This window comes from Hyperoodon ampullatus, assembly GCF_949752795.1.
Source record: "Hyperoodon ampullatus genome assembly, chromosome: 17".
Lineage (NCBI taxonomy): Eukaryota > Metazoa > Chordata > Mammalia > Artiodactyla > Ziphiidae > Hyperoodon > Hyperoodon ampullatus.
The window spans coordinates 71,430,371-71,447,974 of NC_136930.1; positions in this window are offsets into that span (position 1 = coordinate 71,430,371).

Genomic DNA, 17,604 nt, shown 5'->3' on the forward strand with positions numbered 1-17,604 from the left:
TAATTTTCTCTTAGCCAGGCACTCACCACTCAAGTTTATTTCCCTCTTAAGGTCGTTATTGTTTTCCTCTTTTCAGACCAAAAAGAAATTGGTTTCTGAAAGTATTTCTTCTCTGTTGCTTGGTGAGATCTCAGTGAGGTCACTTACGGCTAACAAGCTTTCTTTCCTACTTCCCCACGTGGCAAGGGCTAGTGGGAACCCCTGTGCCCAGAATTAGGAGACCAGGCTTTGGGCCGTGGCTTGCCGCTGGCCTGGGGATTCGCCCTCTCTGAACTCCAGTTTCCACACGAACAATCTGGAGAATTCAAAGCAGACATCCTCTACGGCCACATCCAGTTGTGATCATCAAAGTTCACAAGGCAGTTATGGGATACTGGAGTTCAGTTGATCCTAGAGAAAGAAGAACTATAATCTGATGTCTCCATGCCTTTGCCCATCGTATCCCCTCTGCCTGGAATATAGTTCCCCTCATCTTCCAGCTGGCCAACTCCTACTCATTCATTCATCTAATCATGCAATTAATACTGAACACCTACTAAGTGCTAGGCTCTGCCGTAAGCATCAAGAATACAACAACGAACAAGACCTACAAGAATATGGCCTCCGAGTAGCTTGCAATATAGTGGGGGAGACAGACTTTACTCAAATAACCACAGAAATAGAGGCAGCGTTGTAATGTTTATTTTGTGCAATGAAGGAACATAAATGGTGCTTTGAGGGAGAGTTAAAGGGTGACTTCCTCTAGACTGGGGATCAGGAATTGGCTCTTGGAGGAGGTATCCTTGGAGGGAATGTGTTCCAGGCAAAGGAGGGAACGAGTTTGCTGTGTCTGAGGAAGAGGAAGCAGCCCCTTGTGGTCAGAGCACTGGGATGATGGTGCAAACGAGAACAGGGAGGTGGGGAGGTGGGCAGGGGGCAGGTCATGAAAGCCTCTGTGGGATGTGGTTCTGAATCTCAGTTTTCTTATAAGTGCAATGGGATTTTAATTAAAGAAGTAACTTGTTCTGGTTCACATGTTTAAAATATCACTTAGTCTTTTATGTGGTGGGTGAACTAGGGGTTTCAATCATGGGAGTTGGGTAATTATTTACACTATTGCTGTTATCCCAGGAGAGGAATGATTGCTAAGACTAACTCATTGTGGAAGAAATAAGTGGTGGATTCAAATGGAAATCAAGGTGTATCTTGAGTCAAGTTTTCAGAAACCATTTTAAAAAATGCCCCCTGGTAATATTAATATACACACACACATACATATACACTTGCACATATACATGCACACTGCCCTCTGTTCCAGACAATTGATGCCTTATGGAACATAGGGCCACTATTACAAGATCATCTACTTTTTCTGAAAGAACCCATATTGCATAAGCCAAAGAAAACAAATCTGTGGCTAGAACCGGTCCATGGGCCACTGGTTTGCAATCCTTAACCTAGATAAGCTTCAAGAGGGCAATGATCAGATTTGCCCATTCTGAATATTCAGGTACTTAGTGCTGTTCCTGGTACATAATTGATGCCTAATACATACTTATTGAATGAATGGATGGATAGAAGGGTCAGTGACAGCAATGGTTGGAAATAGGTGGGTATAGGGATGGCAAATATGTAGAGTCCACTGGAGAAACAAACGAGAGCTTTCTTAGCTTCATTGGATACTAGGGTTGAAAGTTCCTGAAGAGGTCATCTAGTCATGGCATAAGTCTGTGCAGCTAGGAGGAAGCAGAGCCTGGGCTAAAACTTAAATCTCCTCCTGGTCAGTCCAGGGAGAGTTGGATTAAAAGAGTACAGTTTAGTTAGCCATAGGTACAGTCTCAGTGAGTTCTCAAGAAAACTCCTTGATTCTTTCACGTCAAGAGCTCAAAACATCCTGTCCCTAACCGAGCCACAGGGAGAGCCTCTCAGTCACTGGAGAATCTCTGGGTAGTGACCTGTTCTACGGGCAATGTCTGGTCAGATATTGCAGGTACCTCTAGTTAACCTAACACTCTGTACTAACCAGAGCTTGAGGCCACTATAGGCATCAGGGAGACCCAATGCTTCCTTTTCTTGATAGGAAAAGGGGCATTAAAGAGATGGCGTGACTTGCCAAGGTCATGTGCCTGCACTGGGGATGGGGAGCCAAGTCACTGAATCTGGAGCTCTCGGGATGATGGAATTCCCACATCTCCCCAGTCACCCCAGGTCCTACCCTTCTGCCACGTCCATCAACCCAGGGAGAGTGTTCTCCAGTGAATTGGCTTTAAACAAATCTACACTGATTTCCTTGCATCTAGCCTTACTCCTTGTGTTAGCCAAGTTTTTGCTACAGTAATGCTGCATAGCAAACAACTCTATAATTCTAGAGGTTTATAAAGCAATGTTTTATTTGGGGCCCACGAGTGTCAGGTTGGCTGTGGTTCATCTGATCTAAGCCAGGCTTGACCGACTCCAGGCTTCAGGCTGGTTCAGGCCAGCTACACATGTCTTCATTCTGGAATCCAGGCTGAAAGAGGCTACCTGGGGCCTGCTCTTATTATGGCATAATAAGAGTCAACTGAGACAGGAAAGAAAGCTCATTTAAAGCCGCTGGTTGGATGTGACATATATGACAACTGCTCACATTCCACTAACTCAATCAAACGGATCAGTTGGTCAGAGTCGTATATTCCAACTTTTTCTAGAATGGCAGTTTTAAACTAGGGGAGTAGCGTGGATGATTTTGTCCCCCAGGGTCACTTTGCAATATCAGAGATATTCCTATATATTTTCTTAACATCTTTATTGTAGTATAATTGCTTTACAATGGTGTGTTAGTTTCTGCTGTATCACAAAGTGAATCAGCTATACGTATACATATATCCCCATATCCCCTCCCTCTTGCGTCTCCCTCCCACCCTCCCTATCCCACCCCTCTAGGTGGTCACAAAGCACTGAGCTGATCTCCCTGTGCTATGTGGCTGCTTCCCACTGGCTATCTATTTTACATTTGGTAGTGTCTATATGTCCATGCCTCTCTCTCACTTCGTCCCAGCTTATCCTTCCCCCTCCCCGTGTCTTGTCCTATAACTTGGTAGAATCCCTGTGTTTATTATGCTATTAATTCCCTTTGCTTTTCCTAGAGTTGTTATGGGTAAAATCGCAGGGAAAACCTTTACAGAACCTGTCTAAAGAATGGGCAGGGAAAGGAGGGGAAGAAGTCTTCAAACGGCATCTCAGTCTGTGGCAAACTGTGTAGGAAAGCGGGATGGGGACAGGGAGCAGGGGTGGCAATTTTACTGGACTGTAGTGGGTAGAGATCAAGGATGCTGCTAAACATCCTACAATACACTGGACAGACCCCACTGCAAAGAATGACCCGATACAAAAGGCCAATACTATTGACGTTAAGAAATCCCACCCTAGAGGGAGTCACTGCAAAGTGGCATAACGAAAGCTGTCGATATAGAATTATAGATATAGGGAGAAAGTGAAGAGTTGGGAACCATAATCTGATCTGCCGCTCTCTCAGCCACTCTCCTCTCATCAGCCAGAGTGAAAGTCACATTTATCTTTTCATTTCTCTGCTTAAAAACCCTTAGTGGCTCCCCATGACCTCTAAGTTCAAACTTCTTAGTGAGACTTACAGGTCCCATCGTGAGCTTATCTACTTCACCAATCTCGCTTCTTGTTCGCCTTTCTTCTTTGATTTTATACTCTTGCCGCATGAAAAAAAAAACCCATCATTTCTTGATTTTTTTAAAAAGACAGCTTATATCTTCACATAAGCTGTTCTCAGTTTTTGATGTTCTCCCTCTTCTTTGTCTATATCCAGCTTGACTTTGTCCTTTAAATTTCGATTAGGAGTCTCTTCCCCTCTAAGCTCTTCATGCCTTCTCCAGGAAGGCTTGCCCTCCCCTTCCAGTCTCTTGCTGTGTCCTTTAGCTAGTTCATCTCTCACGCTGGACTAGATGCTCTTTTCCCTTTGCTATCTCCCAGGCAAGAGTGTGAGCTCCAGGTAGTGAAGAGTCTTGACTTATGTACCTCCACCAAAAAGAGCACAGAGTAAGTGCTCAAAGAATACGACATATGAGATTGTTACAACCCAATACATAGGGCTGTGAGACTACAGAGAAGAGAACGTATTCATTGCATGCTCCCTATGTTTGTAAATTCCCTAAGGATGTAGAATTTATCCATGGCTGGTGCCAAGCACGGTGCTCTGCACAGATTGTTGTTCTCCAAATATTTAATAAAGAGTTCAGATGTGAGTTGTTTCTATCAGTCATTTACACCTTAGTATGAAATTGGCACAGCTGTGCCTGCCTCTCAGGGATGCTGGCATCTTGAGTTTCTCTCCTTGTGGAATTAAAAGGTTGTGCAGGGTCAAACATCAAAAATCAGGGGAGAGAGGAGGAGTATGGAGGACAGGGTAAAGGGGGGTCATCTCCTCCGAAAAGACCAGTTTAGCCCCTGGGTCTGTGCCTCAGACTGGCCTCTCTTTCCCACTCAGAGTTTCTGTGCCTGTGCCTCCTACCCCTCTTCCGATCCAGAACACCAAGGATCTCAGCAAGGCAGTTTCCTCACACTGATACTCCACCCTGAGCCTGCCAGAGGCAGTTTATTTCATTGTTTATGTGCTGAGACACACAGCCCTTATTTAGAGGGAAGTGTGAACAAACAGACCTGCGGCAATTTCTTTTCTCCACGGCCTCCCCCTCTGGAACAACTGTCACTCCTTTCTCCCTCCCAACCCTCCTCCCTCAGCAGACTTTAGTGCTGAGAACACCATGTGGAGATCACAGTTCTAGATCTGAGTCCTAGTTTCACTACTGACTAGCTCTGTGACATTCTGCCTTGGTTCCTTCATCTGGGAAAATAGGCAAAATCCCTGTCATCTCCTCCACTATGCAGTCAGTTCAGGCAAATGTATCAAATGAGTTCAGTGAAGGCATCATATCTTTGTTGATACAGGCATTGAAGCTACAGAAATACCTAGGATGAAGTTTGCATAAAGCATTTAAAAAAACAATTTGGTTTTTCCCTTTCTGGCTTACTTCACTCTGTCTGGGGTACAGATGCACCTATTTGTCGGGCAGGAATAGAGACATAGACGTAGAGAACAGACATGTGGACACGGGGGTGGAAGGAGAGGGTGGGACGAATTGGGAGATTAGGTTTGACATAAATACACTACCATGTGTAAAATAGATAGCTAGTGGGAACCTGCTGTATAGCACAGGGAGCTCAGCTCCATGCTCTGTGATGACCTAGATGGGTGGGATGGGGGGTAGGAGGGAGGTCCAAGAGGGAGGGGATATAGGTATACTTACAGCTGATTCACTTCATTGTAAAGTGGAAACTAACACAACATTGTAAAGCACTTTTACTCTAATTAAAAAAATAGGGGGGCAGGGGGAACAATTTGGGATAGTGAGAAAGAAGTGGAGTTTGATTTCAGAAGACCTTGTGTCCAGGTTCTGGACCTACACCTTCCTGATGTTAGGTATTGGGGTTAGTTTCCTGGAGAGCACCATGGTGTAGGGATGGCATGCATACTTTTGCTTCCCTCCAACCCATGGCAGACATCACTAATCAAACCCAGATGCCATCTCAGTATTCTCCTCAACTCAGGGCACCTGGGACCCCCTGACAATCAGCCAGAAGCTGAAACCTATGTGCCATTTTGGGAAGAAAAAGCACAGCTTTGTGGTCAAGCCAATGTGGTTAGAATCATGGTTCCTGTGTAACATTAAGCAAGTCCAACAGTCTCCTTAAATCTCAGCATCCCTCCACATCTGTATAAAGAATCTATTTTTACCTCCCTCACAAGTTTCCTGTGATAACTAAATAACATTAAATAGTACATGTCATATGGCATGTCATAGATACTTAATAGTCATTTTCTACCTCTTGTCTTCTAGTTTTAAATAGACCTTTTCTCTTACCCTCAGTTTTTACCACCTGTAAAATATTATTATGAATTCCATTCTCACGAGGTTATTTTAAGTATTCAACATGTTGCCCTGGACCATATTAACGTAGGAGATCTAAAGACTCTCTGTTGTCCTGACTCCCCCCCATAGTTTCTCTCCCCACAGCAAATCCACTGGCTCCCAGCTGAAGGTCCATCCTGCCTCAGTTTCCCTTCCATCCTCTGGCCAGTTTTGAGAAGTATTTGGAGAAGTGTCATTAGCTTCAAGCTAACCCAAGTGCTAGATCTTGGTCCAAATTGTGTCCCTGAGTCCTCTCAGGCCCTTCAGTATGTCAGGGAATAAATGCCCCACTGCATGTCCCTTTGGAAGGGAAGACAGCAGAAGAGGCCACCAGTGTCCTTTTCACCACTTTTCAGTTATTACTTCCTCCCCTTTGGATCCCACTAGGGCCTGACCAAGGTGAATAAGGAGAGACTCTTAGGTGGCAGATTTAAGGAGGCCCTTACTCTTGGGGGCCGTGCAAGGGCCGATTGCTCAGTGAGAGTGAGGGCCTCCTTAAATGGAGCAGCTTCAGCTCCCTGCTTGCCACACCCTGGTCCTGGTCCTGGTCCTGGCAAGTAAGGAAGGAATTTAGTAAAAGTATTATCTGCCAGATGGGAACATTTGAGGGTATGGGCTTTGGAGTCAGGCCTTCTGTATTCAAATTCTGACATCTCCACTTGAGGGATTTTGCATACCTTAACTATATAGATTGTTTTCTTATACGTAAATTGGAGATAATAATAGTACTGCCCTCATAGTGGTGTTGTGAGGATTAAATTAGGGGCTACATTGATGATAACCAAGAAAGCACTGGCAATCCTAAAAGCACAATTTTAATTAGACTGTGCAAAACTGGAAATAGTAGAGACCCTAGGAGAAGAGAAAGGGATCAAATTCCCACTGGATATGTTTTTCCACTTTAAGCCTCCAAACTATTCTCTGTAGCGCTATGATCCCCACTTTACATGTTAGGAACTTAAGGCCACAGAGCATAAAGAACTTGCCCCGGGATGTTCAGCTGGTATGAAGAGGCTACAGTCCCATGTCCCCCAAACTCCAAATTCTTTGCTCTTCCCCTCCACCCTGAAGCCATCTCTGATTTGAAATCCATGGACTAGATTCATGGTTCCTTCAGCTGCCTGTTCCTTAGAATCACTTGTGTGGCACCTTAAACACACACTTGACAGAGCTCCACTCTTGAATTAGAATCTTCTGGAAATCTGTATTTTTAATAAGAAGCCCTGGGATTAACACAAGTCGCCAGGTTTGGGCATCACAGGAGGCTGGGCGATCTCAAAGCTCACTTCCACCTCCAATTTTCTAAGTATAGCCTCATGAGAAAGTGAGAGTGAAAGTGATTATCAAATTGCAAGAATAAAGTGCCTTGCTAAGAAAAGGCTGGCACTTTCTAAGGGACGTAAAATTAAAGCCCAATAGATTAAAATTCCTTTAAGAAATGAGTAATACAAAGATTAAGGCACATCTGATACAGCTTCTTGAAGGGCTGCTCAAAGATTTATAGGGAGAGTATAAATCAGCTCTGATGAGAGAAAGAAGAAAATGGGTCTTATCGCTCTCATCTTGCAGTGGAAGGTAAAGTATGCAGAAAAGGAGAGTTGGCAATCGTCAAGCAAGGCACCAGAAGCGCTTTTGCAAATATTTGCAACAAAGAGAAAGCAAATCCCCTTCAAGTGAGCAGAGAAAGTTTGGTTGTCAGTCAGGGGTCGAGTGACTTCACAAGTCAAACCCCGTTCTTGGGAGTTTTTTTTTTTTTTTTTTTTTTATCACACACAGAAAATGAGCAAAGGAACTTGGAGTAATTAGGAGGTAATGAAGTTGTCAGAATAAGTCAATTGACTAAAGAGTAGACAAGGGAATAGATGAAAAATTTAAACATTTCTAATTTAGCTGATCTGGAAGCTGCACATCTTTTGTCCGTCTGGGGATTATCCTTGGTGCCTAACGAATGAGCTTTCTGAGCAAAGCAGGGAGAATCCCAGCAGACAAAGGAAGAAGGAATTGGAATCAAAGTCCAAAATGGTAATAGTGACAGTAATAGAAATTATAATTAATCCCTTACATTTTTATTCAGCTTTGCAAAGCGCTTGAACATGTATTACCTAGTTCAATTTGTGCAGAAACCTAAGAGGGAGGAAGAAATATCCACAGATGTAAGTGTGGAAACACAAGGTCAGAGAATACAATGCCTTGCCTAAGGGTCATCTCACTTACTCTTACTAGTACAGAGCTGAGGCTTGAATTCTGGTCCTTTCAGCCCAAAGCAAGTGTTCTTTCCATTACAGAGTAAGCTGGGGGACACTGAGGGTGATTGGAAATTGATAAGAAATTGATGTCAGTTTAACTCAATATTTAGAGCTAAAACGGCCAGACTATGCTCTATGCTTCCTTTCTTCTTGCATCCTTCCTTTCCTGCCAACTCAGTCCCTTCTTCCATCTCTTATTGTTCAAGAGTTTTAACAGAAGGAAGTGCTTTCTCTGAGAAGAGCCTGGCTATCCTCTGTTTATTCTGGCTGGTGTTGCTAGTGGGGGAAAGAGACTAAGAGAATAATCATTTGCTCAGTACAGGTCCTGGGCTTTACCTATAGGATCTCATTCAGTCTCAAAATCACTCTGCAAGGGAGGTATGCATATGCCTGCTGTTATGGATGTGCAGACTAACATCCTGAAAGACTAGGCAACTGGCCCTAAGCCTGCTGCTGTGTGGTACAGCCCCACCCAATCTCTCCAATACCCAAACTCGTGATCCTTCACTATTATTTCCACCTGGCAGACCATCTAGGCTGAGGACGAGAGACCATCTAGGCTGAGGACATCAGACCACAAAGATTACTATTTAGTCTGGAAAGCAAAGGCTGGGAGGGAATATGGTTCAGTTTGCAGTCAGTGTTAGTCGAGCCCCCAGCCAACGTCCAGCACTGATCTGCCAGCCACACGCATGAGCTGTCTCAGAAGTGGATCCTCCAGCCCCAGGGAGCTGTTCTCAGGAGGTTTTCTGGAGCAGAAACAAACAGTGCTGGTTGAGCTCTGCCCAAACTGTAGGAAAATAAGGAAATAAAATGGCTGTGTCTTAAGCCACAGAATTTTGGTGTAGTTTGTTACACAGCAAGCGATCCCTGGGATACCCGTTCTACACTCTTCAGAGGAGGGCTTGTCTCTGCAGGTGAGTTTGACCAGTGGAAGCCACTGACAGGAGAATGAAGGGTGGAAGGAAGGAGGAAGCCTCAAGCGGGTTCTCTGGCAGAGGCTGCATCTCCTCTGTCCTTGTAGCTCTTCCTACAGGGATCTTCTGTGCTTCAAGCTTTGCCAGGTGAGCCCTGCCCCCATGCTGCATTCCACTGCCTCTTCTCTCTATCCCTCCAGGCTAGGGCAGGGAGTGTCTTCTGTTATTGCTGATCATCGTCCCTGTTTTTCCCAATTTTCCCATCGGTTATGCAATTAACATCCCACATTAAATTCCCACTGTGGAAAATAAATGAGTAATTTCTGTTTTATTGGTTAGATTCTGCTGATCGGTATATCACAAGTTACAATAAATAGTCCAACCCAGTTCTTTCCCACATGTTCATTCTTTTCCATGTCCTCGAGCCCCCATCGGAATATAAACACACCCTTAGCCCTGGTCATTGGCCCCTTCTGGCCTCTCTGATACATCTCTGGCACTCTCTCCTCAACTCTCCACTTTGCCTTAGGGCTTTTACTCTGGCTGTTCTCTCTGGATGCTCCTCCCTCAGAAGTGTGCAGGGTTCTCTCTCTTATCTCCTCCAATCCTCTGCTCGGGTATCACCTTCTCAGTGAGGCTGGCCTCAATCCTTACTTAAAGTGACACCCATGCATCACCCCCACCCCCTGCATTCCCCGTCCCCCTTATCCTGTTTCTTTTTTCTTTTTTTCCCCCATAGCACTGATCATCTTTGAACATGCTATGTAATCTTCTTGTTTATCACATTTATTATCCATTGTCTCCTCTTTCTACATCAAGTTCCATGAAGTCAGAATCTCCCTTGTCTCTGGTCAATGATTTATCCCAAGTGCCTCGAACACAGCTGGCACATGCTGGGAAATATCTGCTGAATAAGTAGATGACGATTTTCTGCAGAATCTCGGTGTCCAGAGCAGAGAAAAGCTGAACCTCTCTGGCTGAAACAGAGGAAACAGGCTAAGACCCCAGGCTACTCATAGCCCCCTCTTTCTCTGCAATGTTCTCTTTAGGATAAAACAAACCCTGCAGTGTAAAACCCACAGCTGCAGGGGACTCTGAGAGCCCAGATTATTTGTGCATATGTACCTAGCTGGGCTTATAACTTGTGATCCATTTACTACAGTTTGTTTCACAAACACTTTCACTGAGTTTTAACAGGAGATACCCCCCAAGACAGTTTGGTGGGCAAATAAAAACATACAGACAAACAGATTTCTTTCCTGCAGTATTTCTCAGCCTTCTAATATGCTCCTGAGTGTCGTGAATTTCCAGGAGGGACTTAGAATATTTCCCCAAATTTTGTGACCACAGAACCCTCTCTCTATGGACTATCTGGTAAGAAATGCTTTGGGAAATGCAGATCTTCTGGCTGATCTCAGCCTCCAACCCGTTACTATGATAATTTGAATCATCATAAATATTTAATTCATAACGCTTATCTCAATTGCTAATACAGTTAGTAACTCCACATTAATATCACACCTATGAGCATAATCATTAACTATTAATTCTAGAACAATTAACTGTAGGTGAGCCTCAGTTCACATTAAGTACACTTCAGTCCTGAGAAGAGGTGAAGATGGTGGATGGATGGGATTAGGACTCGGATGGGGTTCAGACAACCTGGACCGGGTCCTGGCTTTACTGCATGTGTGTGACTTGGGGCAAGTAACAAAACTCCTGGGCCCCAGTTTCTTCTTTCTTAACTGAGCTGTTTTGATTCAGTTGGGATGTTTAAGCTAATAAGGTCCCTCAGATGTGTGGCAACGAGGGAAGGAAGCTTGTGGTTCCCATCCCTAGCCCCAGTAGCTCTGCTGCCTTTAAGTGGTTGATGGCAGCCGACAGGCATTGCTCACTCAGCATCTGCCAGGCACTGTCCTAATGATCCCTGTCACCCAGTGGCAAACGCTCCAAATAAATCAGAGTAATGAGGTGGAGATTGACCGGGGTACTTTTCTATGAAGTCTCTAGCTTCACTCTCCTCTGTTAGCAATACCCCTATACACACAGACACACCAAACGTGTTCACATGTGCGTGCAGGTGCGTGTGTGCGTGCCTGGGCCTGGGTGTGTCAGGGCTGAAGAACAATACATTACAAGAGCTTAAATGAGTGTCAGAGACCAGGCAGGCAAGCAGAAGTTCAGAGGAAGGAGAGGTGATCTTCTCAAGGATGGATGTCAGGTCAGCAGCTTGAAGGCGTCCTCAACCAGAGTATTTCCATCTACAATGAGAAGCAGGTTCCCAAAGGTTGAGAGTGAGTCAACAGCTGAGAGGTAGAACGTCAGTTGGATCTGCTTGGTTGTTTAGAGTCAGACTGGAAAAGCCGCAAAAGCATGTCCTTCTCCAAACGCTGGCGGGAGTCCCTGAGAAATCAGATGCTGCTTCAGTGTCCTCACACTCTCCGTCTGGTCCTTCCACAGCGATAATAGCTGAGCCCATCTCTCAGCAGAGGAGAAACTGAGCACTTGGACTGAAGCCATTCAATATGTCTGAGTCTTGGAACCTCTCTGAACCCTGTAGGTGACATATCAAACCCATCTAGAGATAAGAGCCCCAAAATATAGACTTGCACTCATCTGGAGATTATAAAGCATGCTTCCAAAACTATTAAGTCTAAAGGTAATAGATGAAATGGCTTCAAAGAGAGACTTGTCCAAATTCCCTTTTCAAAAACCTAGTGAGGTTCTGGCCAAGCAAGATGGTAACCGAGGAGGGAGACAGGGTAATCTGTCTTCCCTGAGTTCTGGGACTTGAGGGGAGATTCTGAGCCAAAATCCCTAAAATGTGCCATAAATCAAAGCCAACCAAGGACGTCAATTTCAGTGTAACAGGTAAGTATAGGGTCACAAATCTGAACCCCATGCCAAATATGAGTGAGAAAAATAGTACAAACTACTCAAGGAGGATTCTTAGGTAAGACCTGGCCCTTCCACTAATTTCCCACATGACCTTTAGCATGTGGGATGCTGAGCTTTCCATAAAATGGGCTTCAGTTTGCCCAACTGTAAAGAGTTGGTACAGATAAAATACGGTAGATGCATAGTGTGGATTCCTACGTTTGTCATCTTGTTGCAAAGACACATTGTCATTCAATCAAAGCACTCTTTTCACCAAGTCCAGTTGGTGGTTTCTCAGTGCTGTGCTCCAAGGAACCACACCTGAGATGACCTGGGCATCCCTGAATTAGAAATACCCAAAATTCCTTCCAGTGCAAACAAACTTCTTAATTCTATGAAAAATAGGCTTCTTTGTGTTAGAGCACTTTGGTCATTGAATTTTCCTCTCACTATATTAATGGCACCTTCATATGCTTCCTTCAACCTTATGATTGATGCCCCAAATGCCCTCACCATGAGCCATCTACCTTAAGGTATCTGCACCTGAAGGTCACCTGTAACCTGAGGCCCTCGATGCCCAGAACAATCTTCCTGATGAAGAATACAGTGTGAAGAGAGAGTCATAGGTGCTGACAGGCATCTTAATGACTAAACCTTAGGCGCTTTTACAACCAAACACATTTTTAATTGGACTTCCTTGGAGACCGCCTCGTATGTGATGTCTTGAGGAATGTTCTTCCCTGGCATCCTTGTGTGAAGGGCACTTCACAACTTCCGGTGCTAATTATCCTCTGGAGAAAAGGGGAGAGACCCTGGCCAGCAGCTGGTTCCATAATCTAGGTCAACTCTCTGGAGTTGGTCTTTTGTTATTTCAATTTCCTCAAGCTCATTATCAGAAGGAACCTATAAACTCTTGATTAACTGGGCCCTAACTGAACAGAATACTCGATTTCCAGTAAATTTTCAGAGGCCCTCCTCTCTAAGAGCAAGAGGTAAATGACAGCCATACAAGTCAATATGAAGGAACCCAGAACAACAAAAGACACTAGGAAAAAAGCATGTTTGACTTTGTGGCATGTGTTGTATTATCATGTCATTTTTTGTTTTGTTTGTCATCAGCCATGTTTTTGCCAGTGCAAAAAATGGGCAGGAGTTCAGGCCAGGCTTAGCAAAGATGGTTCATCTCTGTTTCACATGGTGTCAGCTGGGCAGCTTGATGGGCTAGAGCATCCAAGATGGCCTCACACACATGTCTGGGCCCTTGGTGCTGGCTATTAGCTGGGAGCCTTGCTTCATCTCTGCCAGGCATCTTTTTCTCACCAGATGGTCTCTCATCAATCAGGAATCCAGACCAAGCTTTTTACATGGAAGCCGGCTTCTAAGAATGCACATTATTTTTAGTTTGCATTTATACTCTCCAGGAAACAGCAGTCTGAGGAGGACCACCAAGAAATTGTGGACACCAACAATAGTGTTAAATAAAAAGAATCTTTGGTTCTTATACCTACCGCCGGGATCTGATGACTCTCAACTCTCAGGCTTCTTCTGCCTCAGAGATTCAAAGTAACTAGGATGCTTAGACTGGGAAACCATTGCATAACCTTCATTAATTTGCTTTCTTTGGTATATTTTCATTTTTTATTTTTAATTATGTTTTTTTTTTTTTTTTTTTTTTTTTTTTTTTTGCCACACCGTGCAGCATGCGGGATCTTAGTTTCCCAACCAGGGATCGAACCTGTGCCCCCTGCATTGAGAGCACAGAGTCTTAACCACTGGACTGCCAGGCAAATCCCATGCTTTTTTTGGTATATCTTTAGAGTAGAAGTCTCAGTGTTTCACTGTGAGATTTCTCCAAACTTCTCCTCACTACATAGCATTATGGAGTGTAAACCATAAGTTTAAGGATGAAGCCCATCCTTCAAGTCCACTGGCCACATACTGTCTCTGAGTTTATCTCATTACCCACCTGGCTGCAGACTTCAACAGCTGTTCAGTTCCCCCTAAAGAATCCACTTATACCAAGCATTAGTGAGCACTGTGGATTCACTGACAACTATGGAATGGAGAAAATTTACATAGCACAACCCTCAGCAAAATTAAGAAAATATATGTATCCCCTGTTAGATGTTTGTCTTTCCCAAATTCCCTTCCCTACGGGATCCCTGGGAGTTCTTTCCCTTTCCTATTTCCACCCACTATACCCAGGTTCCCTGGATCCTCTCTCTTCTCTGCCAAATGTTACCAGGTCCTCCAAATTCATCTTGTCTCTGTCATCCAGAACAATCAGAACAATGCAGCTCTTTCCTCCTAATCCTTTACCTTTCTCGGTAAAACTTTTTTTTTTCTGTTTCGAGAGCTAAGCTCATAAAAACCACGGGTAGAAAAGTGAAGAACATTCTGACCCAAGTGTACCCACCTTTCCCACCCTCAGTACCAACACCATCATCACGACCAACACAACAATGTGATGTGACAGTAGAAGCCAGTTCAGTGGTCTAGGTCTGTTATTCATTTATACAACAAACATTTTTTAAATAAATAAATAAATAAATTTGTTTACTTATTTATTTATTTGTGGCTGCATTGGGTCTTCGTTGCTGTGCACCGGGGCTTCTCACTGTGGTGTCTTCTCTTATTGCAGAGCATGGGATCTAGGCATGTGGACTTCAGTAGTTGTGGCACACAGTCTCAGTAGTTGTGGCACATGGGCTTAGTTGCTCCGCGGCATGTGGGATCTTCCCGGACCAGGGCTTGAACCTGTATCCCCTGCACTGATAGGCGGATTCTTAACCGCTGTGCCACCAGGGAAGTCCCACAACAATTTTGAGAGCCCTACTGTGTTTCAGACACTGTGCTGGTCACACATGTAAGAGCGAACAGCATATGTCTACATGCATCTCACATTCTAGTGCAGGGAACCAGAAAATTTAAAAGCATATACATTTGGGGCTTCCCTGGCGGTCCAGTGGTTAAGACACCAGGCTTCCACTGCAGGAGGCTCGGGTTCGATCCCTGGTCAGGGAAGTAAAGATCCCGCATGCTGTGTGGTGGGACCAAAATAAATAAATAAAAGCAACCATATTAGTAGAAGAATGCATAGATAGACTGAAGGGATAGGAAAGGAATGGAGTGTTGTGATAGGAAACATGAGAAACTTTCTTCATCGAGGTAGTTAAGAAGAGTCTCAGGAGGATGGGGCATTTGGGCTGAGATCAGAAGGGTGAAAAGGAGTATTCCTTCTCTTGCCAAACTCTTGCCAACATCCTATTATCTTCTTGCTCTCAATGGATAAAGCCCAAGGAATGTTCAAAAATAGACATCAACTTGAAAGACTTCAAGCTGGAGAAGAACATGGCATGTTCTAGGGAGAGCGGAATAAAAGGAGCGTGAGGAAGACAGGCCAGAGTGAGGCTGGAGAGGCAGGCTGAGCCTCTGTGGGCCACATGTGCCTTCCAGGCTTCAGCTGGGGAATTAGAACCGCTGCAAGTGCTACAGACATAAGGGATTTATTATAGGAGTTAGACTTTCCAGGCATGTAGGAGGTGCGGGGAAGTAGGTGTCTGGAACGAGGGAGTTGAAGGACCAGAGAAACAGTCTCTGAAGCACAGTCAAGGTGGGGATGTCGGAGCTTGTGGGGAACCCACAATCATAAGCACTTCAGCCTCCCAAAATGAGGTGGGTGCTCAGTGGTCTCTGGAAGTTGCCGTCTCGAGAGGGTAGTTGAATGTGTATAACTGCAACCACTGCAGAGTCACAGCCAAGTGCCTGGGCTGTGGGCAGCAGCTGAGAAGACTAGCTGGCTGCAGAGGAGAGCATGGGCAGGCGGGGGCCGCCGGCCTTCTCTTCGCCCGTTCATCGCCCTATGTGACCACGACATCCTCCTGAGAGTAATATCCCTGCTTTCCTTCCACCCCTGACTTCCTCTCTTGGCCAACACTAAACCAGAACCACAGAACAAAGGGGATTCTGGGAAACACAGATCCCAACACCCCAGATGAGGGTTTGGATTTTATTCTCATGGAAAGGAAAGCCCACTCACCTTTACAACTCCAGAGCCTACCATGAAAAACATCAGTTCTTCTCTGCCATTTACCTTTGCTTCTTCACTACCATATTCCTTATATATTTCCTTATTACTAACACAGTTCCTAAGCCCCAAATCCCTCAAGTTTCCCTTTTTCTGGTAGAAAACTGATATACCACACATTCTCCTCTTGAGCATTTAAGTCCCTCACTGGAGTTAACAGATGCAAATCCATGTCCCACCCCTTCAGAGGCTCAGAGGCTGGGGGGTTGGAGAGGGGATATATTTCGTAGGCTTGAGTCAGGACACCCATGTAGTACTCAGTAGATGGTAATCAGGGGCAAGTTACCTGTCTGAGCCATAATTCATCCACGTATAAAGGGGCATAGCCATCCCTACCTCACAGAATCTAGGGGGTTAAAATAGAAATGCATTATAAGCAGACAGCATATATGCAAACTGTCTTAATCCCAGCAAGTGTTCTGTCTAAGGAAATTCACCTTTTCTTTTTCTCTGCTGTGCTTTCTGGACTAACACTAACACCATGTTGGCGTTAATCATTGCCCCATTCGCACCACTTGTTCCTGCTTCTTTTTATTGCCCACCACCAAAACTGCAGCTGTTTTATGAAGCTTCTAAGCAGGGTGAACCAACTCTTTCATGTGTCAGGCTTCCCCAGTACTGCAACCCTGTAGTCACCTTCCTCAACTTTAAACAGGCATCGTCATAATGGCACCTAACTCCTTCTAAGGACTGAATGAGAGATACTGTATGGAAAGGGCTTAGAACATAGCCTGGCCCATGGGAAGGACTCAAAGAATGGTAAATATTGTTATTATCAGAGGCATTATTACCATGTGCATCCTTCCCTCAAAGGTAAACTGTCACGTTCCTGTGTTGTGGGTAGGAGGACCCAGCACAGTGCTGAACTCTACAGTGCCTCTCCCCTCACGTAATAAGTCAGGTCATGAGAAAAAAGCCAAATACCTTAGTCACTTTCTTCAGGAGAGCTCTATGCCCACGAGGGTATTCTTGAGAAGTCATAAAATGGACTTTGTTTTGTCTCCCTCTGATTTGAAACTCTGGTTGCCTAGGGCAGATGGGCAATTTCAAGCTCCATTAATGACTTTTCCCAGGAGCCGACTACGTCCTTATATAAAAAGCTAAGAAATGTTAGCTGAAGAGACAGACACATCATCATCCCTTTCTAGGATTCTCCAACATGTTTATAATTATTTTCCCAAATGTATATGGTCTTGTTTCTTTTTTTTATTTATTAATTTTTATTGGAGTATGGTTGCTTTTATGTCATGTTTCAAAAATAACAATAATAATGCCCAATATTTACTGAGCATTTACTATGTGTCTGACAGTATATTGAGTGCATTAGTTTCATTAGGTATTTTATCTTCATGCTGACCAATGAGGTAGAAGCTGTTATATCAGACTTATAGAGGATGAGACAGATGTGTATGTATGCATTGTTCTAACACTAGGTACCTGGTGGTGTGAATAATCCAGAACCCTTCCTGATATATACATACTACTTACAAATGGAAATGATGGGAAAAGTATAATAACTT